Below are 11281 nucleotides of genomic sequence, written 5' to 3'. Positions count from 1 at the left end.
TTGTGTCAAAGAGAGAGTTCATCATTTTAAGTTTGGTTCGTGGTTTCTGGAAGTTTAGAGTGTTACTACATCGAGAAGATAGTCATTGTATCTTGGGTGACAGACATCGATAGTCCGTAAGCACCAGTGCGAGGTGAATCTGTCTTAAGACTAGAGGATATAAGCCTTGCCTCGACTTTGGTTTCTTCTAATTGGGTTTGCATATCTCTTCTTCTCGGTTTGTTTTATCGCAGTTTATACACAAGATAGCCACCAGTCTTAAGACAGATTTCTTTTTTATAATCTTGTGTATCCGTGATACCAAGTGTTTTTCGTTTTGTTGTTTTTCCTGTTACTGACCGTATACTAATAATATTAGTCTGTAAGTACAGGTCGGCGGAAACTTAACTTGGTTGAAGTTGGCATGTTTTACTGTCAAGGCTTACCATCAGAGTTGGTATCCTTTTGTTAATTGTATGCGCTTGCAATCTTGACCACTAGAACTGCATGGATAGTATACAGGTGTCTTTATGGCGAACTGTGAACCTTTAATGTCATCCAAATCTGTTACGGATGATTGAGTTAGGCTACAAATTTTTGATCCATGTTTCGTTTGATTGGTGCTTGATTATTATTATTTTATTTACATTGTAAATGAATCAAGGGCGCTTAGTTTGATTGTGCAACTATTGATTGATTAGTTAATTGAATCTCGTAATGAAACTAAGGTGTCTTTTCAACAGAGTTATTACACGATTCTTTGACTGATGTGGGTTTCACCAAAGACACATCGCCATCAGGGAACCGTTTCAGACCGTTCCGTTATTTTCCTCTTTTAATTTCTCTGGTTCCTATCACTGTCACTGATAACTTCTTTTCTGTCTAATTTTGTTCTGTGTTTGCAAAAGAACAAGAAAGAAAAGCTAAGTGGAAAATAAACATGTAACTGCAGTAGACATCAGGAGTCAGGAAATGTATCCGCTATGCGATGTTGATTCTAGAGAGTGGTGCATAGATACCAAATGCTTATTGGTTCGGAAACTGCCATCCAAACAGATAAGTTATCTAATCTAGTTTCCTCTTGTAAAGATTTAAGATCTTATGTAGGTACTTTTTTCGATCGAGTTCATTTCTATGCTTTTCATGACTGTTAGAGAAAATAACCATGAAATGTTGGGGAATGGAGCTGATGGCCTGATGTCATCTCAAAGAAATTAGATTAAGAGTATTGTGAACAATTCTGCAAATGGGACAATAATAATGACAATCCCAGTTTACTGAATTAGGCCAGTAAGGGGGAAGTTATTATTGTGAACGCCTGGTAGGCTTGTGCTTGTTCACCGCTTTTCTGATCTTCCACTGCTTTGTGGTTTATGGAAATGATACGTATTGTCGCTTACGGAATAAGTAGACAATCCAGTACATCTGATATTTGTGGATGTGACAAAGCTTTCACGGTCCGAAGAAGATTTTATTCTCCTTTGGTTTCCCGCGGGACATGAAAATTCATGTATTGATTTTGTCACAGTATGGGGACGTTTTGGGTTCTCCAATGCAGTCATTGGTGACATTAAGAACGTTGTGAAATGTGGGTAAAAAGAATGAGATTTCTTCCCCAATTAGTATCCGAGTTTGTATGTGTACATGGTTTATCACCTAGTTCTAAATTATCATTCTGAGTTACGGAATTGTCAAGTAAAATTGATGACAATCACAATTGGATAAGCGATCGGATCATTTCAGTTTACCTAAGTCGAAATTTGGAATAGCAAATATCAATTCTCAGTTGACGTACATCAGCCAAGATGTAAGCAGGTCTTAGAATTGGATTGATTTATTGCGTACGCTGCCAGTAGAAGGCAGTATGCTATCCAAAAGAAAGAGTAGCGAAAAGCCATGTTGTGCCAACTAACACAGATTATTATACAGAGGTGTGATTTTCTCTAATCCTGGTTATGCCCAAGCAACCGTGTATCAGTGATGGTAGCACATAGGACATATACGTTTGTGATACTGGTCCTGACCGTGTGGGAGAAAATCTGGGCAACGATTGTGTGTTGTTTGTAAAGATCTATTCTCAATGATAGGGAAATTGGTTATCTCCGTTTGCTTGCCATACATTTACTTGATGATCGGTCAGGTTCGGTAAATGCATTTAGCATAGGTTGCATGAAATTTTTGAAATGTCATGCAATGTGGGGGCTAAGAGCGTGGTTCTCCGTTTTCTGTTAATGCTAGATTCTTTCATATACTCCAACAACTCATGTTAGCACTGCAAAGCTTGTAAATCTGATTACGAATACAGGCCGCAGTTCGTGGTCGGTTATTTTCTAACATGTGGACCAAGAGTTAATCTATGACTAGCATTTAACTGGCTACTGTTTGTTTAGACACCTTTTTGATTTATTCAATTTTATTTGAATCGGGTAAAAGGTGCAAGCAGAATACGCTCTCTGTAATCTGTATGTGAATCTTGGTTTTCGTAAGGTTCAAAATTCTGAACCCATAAAACTCTAGTCCCGGACAGAGGTTAGCCTAGATGAATCACGATCATTAAAAAAAAGGGTGATAGTATTCTAAAGGCTAGTACAGTAGTACACCGCAGAATTGTGGGGGGTTGATTGTTATGTAACGGGATGGTTACAAGCATCGTATATGCCAAACCTTTAAAATATAGAAAGGACCCTGTCGGATATGGAAGGAAAGAAGCATTTCCAAGAATATCGTCAAAATGTAGGGGTGCCCAAGTAGTAACTCTACTATGGTTCACCGTCGGTCAAGAAAAATATTCTTGAGACACAGAGATAGATCGGTGTACTAGATTACATTGTTACGTGGGGTATAAGTGATGATCCAAATTCATCAAATGAATACTATGTGTTTCCTGCGATAGAATTGCAGTAGTACGAAAATAAAAGTTGATAGCGAGATCATTTATAGACTCCGGAACTTTGGACGCAAAGTCCGAGAAGAAGTAAAAGTAACTTCAGGATTTCCTTGAATATACTTGTGGCCAAAGTATATGCAATTTGGAAATAACACATAGTTTGGGTATTATGGTATGTCTCGACAAATTAACGAAGACATAGAACCATAACGCAATTGCTCTCAAATGTGCGCATCTAAAATAAATAGTGTTTGAGAATTATATCAAGTCGACAAAGGATATAATTTCTACAGAGAGCATATTTGCATCATCGAGGGGAATGGGCTTAAAGCCTATAGGTATCGAATCGTATTAAGGGAAACCCAACTTAGTTGACTGGAGATCCCAAGATCTAGGTTCAACGGGATAACAGAAATTAAGAAAGATTCACATGAAGCACTGTGAAACGTAACTCTAAATATGTTTCTACCCATTCCTATGATGAAACAGTGCAGCCTGTCGCGTAGTTAAGGATAAGCATTGCTTTTAATGATTCCTAAGATTTGGAAATTCCAAATAGGGTATGGCAGGATACTCTTAAATAGGAAATCACCTATATGAAGTGAGAAGTGTGGCTGCTTCCATGAGAACCTTTGATAGGCTAGGTTCATCTAAAAGCGCTTCATGAATTCCGGGAATTGTTCAGGGCCGAAATGAACACAACCATGAGAACCAACTTGGTGAGTAAATAAATTGTGTGATAGTTATTGTCTTGGTTTACATTAAAAAACTGACAGTTCAAAGCCTCTGGCACACTGACCCAGTAGTAAGTCCGATGACTATTCACTAAGGAAGGTTCAAGGTGAAAGCTACTTATCTCCATGCAATTTATTTCCGTTTGAACTCTCTTTAGTGTTTGTCTTCATTTTCTTTTGTATCGCTAGTCAAAGAATTTTCATTCATGTGGGTGATTGTTGGAAAATTAATTAAGTAGTATTTTATTATGAATGGAAAATCCCTTGTTTAATACCTAATAATGGAGTTAGGTTTTTGGATTAATTGGATTTGGCCCAATTAAAGTATGGTCCGGTTAGTTAGGGTAATTCCAATTTGGAAACCAAAGGAACCGTTACCAGGAACGTGAAAGGACATGGCCTTTCATTAGAAACCCTTGAGAAAACTCCATGAAGCATCGCGATGCTTCAACGAAGAGGTATTATTGACACCTATAAATACCCTGCACAATTAGGTTAGAAACAGAACTAGAAACCTAATAATCATCTTACTGTTTTCTAAAATTATCTTTAAGTTTGTGTCAAAGAGAGAGTTCATCACTTTAAGTTTGGTTCGTCGTTTCTCGAAGTTTAGAGTGCTACTACATCGAGAAGATAGTCGTTGTATCTTGGGAGACAGACATCGATAGTCCGTAAGCACCAGTACGGGGTGAATCTGTCTTAAGGCTAGAGGATATAATCCTTGCCTCAACTGTGTTTTCTTCTAATTGGGTTTGCATATCTCTTATTCTCTGTTTGTTTCATTGATGTTTATACACAAGATAGCCAACAATATATGATGGAAAAAACTACCCTGAATATCACATAGTCAATGTTTAGATCTTATAATCCTCCATCCATAGCAGATAACCCAAAATAAAGCTGATTAATGATCGATGCTCCCGTTCCATCCATTCAAGAGAAGAGTAACTTTTCGTACAAACCCCAAATAACATCAACAACACCATAAAGAAGAAACACCACAAATTATTTTTATACCTTGTTGTAGTCTCTTTTTCAAGATTCTAGTTCATCTGTACGAATAAAAACAACGTGTTAGAACTGAACAGTACAATATCTAAAATACAACTAAACAAATATTGATGCGCCCGTGAGATAGACAAAAAATTGAATAATGCAGATCAATACATGCACTAACTCATGTGCAACATGTATTGGCATGCAGCATCAACGTACTAAGACTCTATCCTACCACAATAATCTAAATATCATCTACAAAATATTATATGACAAACCTAACTGTGAATCAACATTGAACTCTGAGACGAACAATACAAAAGAGCCGACATTAATCACAGAATTAATTTCTGAGAACAAAACAAAAGAGTTATCAGAGATAGTAATAGGTAGTCAACGTTATCAGAGAGAGTAATAAATATTGTAGTTTAGGGTTTGGTGGGAAGATCAGTGGTATTAGTAGAGGGAATTGTTTTGACAACGGAGACGCAAGTTTCGTTAATTTTTAGGTGTCAAGTGGTGTGGAAAATACGAAGTATTGGTGGTGTGAAAAACTTGAGTTTCCTATTGGTCGAAATATTTTTCGGTGGGACCAGAAGTTCTAGAAAAAGGGCTTGACTTAGCTTTCAACCACAGCAGAGGAAAATCACCTGAAATCTTTTTATTATATTACTAACTCTTGCGCTCGTACGTTGCACGTGCCTAAATCAGTTGTTCCTTTTGTTAATTTACTTATGGGGCCGGATCCCCTAACTTAAGTTTTTAACTTAACTTTTTACTTAATTTTATGGTCGTCGATGCAAATACATCTAGCTGTCTATTATCTAAGCCGTAGTAAAGCTCGGCTCAAGCCGAGACGATACTTGATTTTCTTACCGTATATACAATGGTATCTCTCAAAATCTTTTCGTTTCTTTATTGCCATGGATAAACTATGAGAAGAAAATCTTAACATAAACCATGATCGAATTAAACAAAATTAAGATTCTTAGAACAGAAGTCAAGAGGCTTAATACTGCAAGTTGTTTTGGTAATAAAAAAAAGGAATTAGTATCAACGTTGTTTACATCCACAACATAGCTTATAGGGCCTTAAAGATACATAAGTTCAGATTCATTTTGGATTTTCACCTTTTGTTGGTGAGGTCTGCAATTTCATATTAAATTTGCTTCACACAAACGAATCCATTTTGTCAGTTATATGTAATGGATGATAGCCTATAAAATCAATTAATTTGGTGATTAAAAAAACTAAGCACGAGGAATATCAATCATGTAGTGGTTGCTGCAAGTCCTCGACATGTAGAAGGATGAGTTTTATTAGCTCTATCATCTAGGTTAGGTCACTCCCTTGATACAACACTTAATCTATGTAGCTTCTGTACCATCAAAACGATATGTTTTTCTTTCATGACATACGCTATCTATGAATTTCATTTTTCAAAACGATGTAGGGGGACGAAGAAGAATAGTAAATATTTTTTATGATTGTAGTTATATATGGTATGTGATCAATTATCGGCTTGGCTTGAGCCGAGCTATGCCCACAACTTTAATATATGAGGGCTTAGATACCGGACGGTTGGATGTGAAAAAATCAATGACCAGAAAATTAAGTGAAAAATTAACAGGGGGTTAATCAATTGAGATTTGTGGAGATACTGAAAGATGTTTAGAGACTTGAAAAATCTCTTGTTAGTCAATAGAGATTTCTTCAAAATCTCAAACAATCTCTGTTATTGGATCGTGACTTTCTAAAAGTCTTCAGAATTCCCTGTTATTAGATTTGGAATTCGAAATCAATGACTTATAGTTTTGAGAGACTTGTAGAGACTTTTATTACAAAACATACTATAAATGGCTAAAAAAAAGTCTTTCTTAAGTAGGTGATATTTTGAGAGACTTTGTTCTTTCTTTGTTCTTTAAAGATTAAATATCAAAATACTATTAAAAACAATAACCAAATAAGATACAATTAAATTCATAAAAAATGAAGAAAAAAAAATTGTTGTCTTCAAAAACCCATTAAGTTTACTAGAGATTCAAATCCCTTTTGTTCGTTTCGTTTTGATTTTATTGGCAAAATGGTTACAACTTATGTTAGCCATGCATGGACTAATACATTTTCATTGAAATATTCATACATTCATTTTGTAAAATAAATAAATATGTTGTTTGTCTCATGTGTGTAAGCTGAAATTCAAATTTGTTTTATTGTTTCAATGAACCATCATAAATTCCTTGAAAATCATTCAGAGAGTCTTTCAAAATATTTAAACTCACGGAGAGTCACCCAAAATCTCTTGCATAAAAAGTCTCTGAATGTCTCTCCTAATCTCAATTGACTAACCCCTGTAAGTTAAAAACCCTTTACTCATTGGTGGTGGTGAAAACTTTTTTTTTCCTTTTGTTAATCTGTTTAGTTATCTTCGCACCTTGAAGTTGAAACCTCGCAAAAAAAAAAAATATCCACGGCCTTCTCTTCGCCACTGCCTCTCTATGACCCTTGTTCATTGTGACATAGTAGTGTTGCCAACTTATGTTAACTGGCGTAACTCTATTTTTGCTGCTCACAAAGCTAATGAATAAATGCAATTATGTAGAACCCTATAGTGATTTTAAACTTAGAAACTATTCTCATATAATTCGATATTTCAACATGAGTTGTGGAAGATACTACTTACTTGAATATGCCAAGTCATATGATCAAGAAATGTTGTTAAGATGCACCCAAAAAAATTAGTCAGCAAGGTGCTAACTAAAACATTCCAAGCCTCTAGATAAACATCACTAAAATATGTAACTTTGTGCATCCCAATTTAGGTGCCATCAGATATGTACTCGTTAAAAATCGACAGCTCATTTTCTTATACAAATTTGTGATGTTCCAAGAGCATCTTCCAGCATATAATACTGATCAATTTAGGATGTTAGTAACCAATCAGCTATTTTTAATTTACATGAAGGCAAACTTAATTTGACAATAGACACAACATATCTTTAAAGAAGGCAAAAGACATCCTAATTTAATGAACCAAACTACCATGATGTAACCTTTGTTTTTACAAAAGAAAAAATGTCATTGTTATTTATGAGGCAAACATGTAAGCTTCCCATTTAATGGATTCATTCATCTTCTAAACCCTCTTCTCAAATAGAATTCACTCTTACCCAATTACGCAGTTAAAAGACCTACAGGCTAAATTAGTTTCTTACTAATCTATTATGCATGAACAAAGTAAGCTTCTGTGGTTATGTTCATGTTATCTCCCTTTGTTTAAAATTTCAGTGGCATTGCCCTTGTTATTAGGTCATTATCCCCAGAAATGCATAGTATTTTTCCTTGTTGACCTGCAAATAACATAAGTCATTTCCCCCGTGGGCCAAAGACATTTGTGAAGCCTACAACATCTGTAATGACAGAACATTATAACCGATATATACGTATAAACATAATTAAGCCAACCCTGTCATCCTAAAGCACCCTAGGAACAGTAAACAAATGTGCACATGCAAGATTTTCAGAGTGTAGAACGAAGACAAAAGGCAAACAAAAAATGAGTTAGAAAATGATCCTTATACCTTTGGTACCTGTACACCAATGAAAAGTGTTGGGGGACAGATCATCAATTGTTTTCGTTGAAAATTATGCAAACATTTTATAGAAAACATGCAAGATTTAGGAGAACATGAAGTAGTAAGCAGCAAACCAAACCATTTGACATCAAGAAAATTGTAATGTAACATCTACGATTGATATCGAAAGAGGACAGCGGGTGCAAATTACGATACGTAGTGCAAGGCTGTATAAGAAAGATTTATTCCCAAATATGTAACTCATGTATGCACTCTCAGTGATTGATGATATACAGAAAAAATTTAAGTGGTGCAAACCCTGTGCAATCATATGCTTTGGAAAAGTTTGTAAAGCACCAGTAAAGCGGAATATGTCCATTACGTCATTTGAGCAATGTTGAGCAAATCAATTTCAACAACCATGATTCTATGTAATGCAAATCAGAGCTTTCCATTCAAGTTTTGGTTGCAATCTAGTGATTGTAAGAAAATAACACTAAACCTACCCATCAACTCTTAAACTTAGTTATAATTTACTGGCAGATCAGTTACTTCAAATAAAATATGCGAAAAACGAAGAAATAATTTCTTAACCTACGGTAATTAATAGAGTTGCCCAAAGAGAAGGATTTTGTTGTCTATCAAATCGATTTACCTGGAAAAGGAAGAAATTAAACAAAAGGTTTTCGGCTTAACATTAACGAATATGATTTGGTTATTTACCTTTTTCAGCAAACACTGCTCCTGCGAAATAATATCAATGAAAAATTATTAGAACAAATCAACGATCAGAAAATTTACAATGAGCAGAGAGACGGAGAAACAAAGAGAGAAGAGAAGAGGTAGTCCAGAGGAGAAAAACGTAATAGAAGAATTAGGGTTTTTGAAAGGAAAAAAAGTTTTATAATTCGGTCATAGGTTGATGCGGGCATAGTAAATACTTTCCAAAGGTATCCGATTTGTTATTGGTCTAAATTATTCCAAAAAAAATTTATCGGTCTAAATTTTCTCTGTGGGGCCAGAAGCTCTAAGAAGAGAGCTTTGTTCAGCTTTTAACCAAAACAGAGGAAATTCACCTGAAATCATAATATTACATTTTAACTTTGTGATTAAATGTTTATTTTCTACGTGGCACAATGTTATGTCGTATTGAATTTTACATTATTTACGTGTTTCAGGAGAAACTTTCAATTTGTGGGACACGTTAACATATATATTGATGCGCAAGAAGTGGTGAAAGTCACAACACCTTCTGCATTTATTAGAGGGTTTGATATTTGCAGTGGTGTTATAGTAGCAAGAGCTTTGTCTTTGCAGTCTAATTATAGCTTTGCATACTGAAGTTATTGCAAGAATCATGTTTCATGACAGGATCCTACTTTTTGTATTTTGTTTGTGTATGGGTTTTAGAGTCAACTGTGCGAGTTATCGTTTTGCTTAATATGGTCATGGTAACCTTTGAGATTAGATCAACCATGTGAATTTAGTTTGCAATTCATTTATTTGAGAATTTTACATCTCTTCTAAACTATTTATGGCTATAATTGTAGAAAACACTTTCCAAAAGCGCGCTTTGGCCCATCCTGATGTAGACTTTGATCGTGAAGTTCATTTGCACCTAACTGTTTGGATGGATAAGTTGATCAGTGACGTTCACTCTATCTATGTACCCACTTATATTTGGAATCAGTCGGAATTAGGATAGCGTGTATTTTTTATTTTTATTTCGCAACATATACATTATTGCGTTACTAAAACCAAACACTTGGACTGCTCACCTTCTTTTCATTTCTTATTCAGCCTAACTGTACATGCATAAAGCCACACAGAATTCAAGGTTTAGCGCATTGCCCCGCCACACCAAATTCAAGGTTTACTACATCAAATTCACGCGAAACCAAAATAAAAAATGCATCAGGATGTGGCAAGGCGAAGCCGCGTGAAAACAAATCAAAAATGCATTGGGACGAGGCAAGGCGAAGCTGAGCCACAACAAATCATAAATCCTAAGCGATGAGGCGAGGCAAAGCCGAGCCACACCAAATCAAAAATGCATTGCAATGGGGAAATGCGAAGCCGAGATACACCAAATCAAATATGCATCGCGACGGGGCAATGCGAAGCCTAGCTACACCACATCAAATATGCATCGCGACAGGGCGAGGCGAAGCCACGCGACACCAAATCAAAAATGCATCGGGCGGGACGAAGCGAAGCCGAGCCACACCAAACCAAAAATCCCAAGCGACGGGGCGAGGTGAATCCAAGACACACCAAATAAAAAATGCATCGCTACGGGTTGGGGCAGCCTCACGACACCAAATAAAAAATGCACAACGTTGCGAAGCGAAGCCACATCACACTAAATCAAAAATATGATTAAAAGAAAAGGATGTCTGAAATCTAGTTATTATCGATAATCGTAAATTCTACCAAACAAGGCCATACAATTATGCGGTTGTTATTATTTAAATTATTATAACATATAATAAGAATCGTCCCTTCCTTAATGTAGCGGATTTTTTTTTGAAGCATGAAATTTATTATATTATACTGAAATTACACGGGGGTACGTAATACCCATAGAGTCTGCTATTACAATAGAACTAATAGATTGCGGAATTGTATGTTCCCATACTGCTGTCATGAGTCTCCCTGTGGAGCAATCATCTGCTGCTCGGTTTACTAAACCATCTGCCGCTTGATTTGCTTCTTTGTAGATGTGGCTAACGATATATTGTTGAATTTGGGGGAGCCTTTGTTTGATCTTTGCAACCAGGTCAGATATATACCAAGGGGGGTCTGTATCTGAGGTTATAAATCTCATTAATTTCAAATTGGACTTTTGACCATCCTCGTTCTGTCGCCGTTTTAGAGGCTATGTGCATGGCCCAGGTTTCCGCTGCAAGTGTTGTGGTGATGCCTGGAGGTTGTGTTATTGCTAGGATAGTGTTGGTTTCCTCATTTCTACAAATAATACCTGCTCCCGCTATGCTAGGGTTTCCTCTTGTTGCACCGTCCGTGTTGATTTTGATCCAATCCGATTGAGGCTTGAGCCATCCTACAAAGATGGTTGAAGTTGTTACTGTTCTTTGTGCTGGGTTTGGATA

Source organism: Papaver somniferum, chromosome 1, assembly GCF_003573695.1.
Source record: "Papaver somniferum cultivar HN1 chromosome 1, ASM357369v1, whole genome shotgun sequence".
NCBI lineage: Eukaryota > Viridiplantae > Streptophyta > Magnoliopsida > Ranunculales > Papaveraceae > Papaver > Papaver somniferum.
This window is presented reverse-complemented; position numbering follows the sequence as displayed.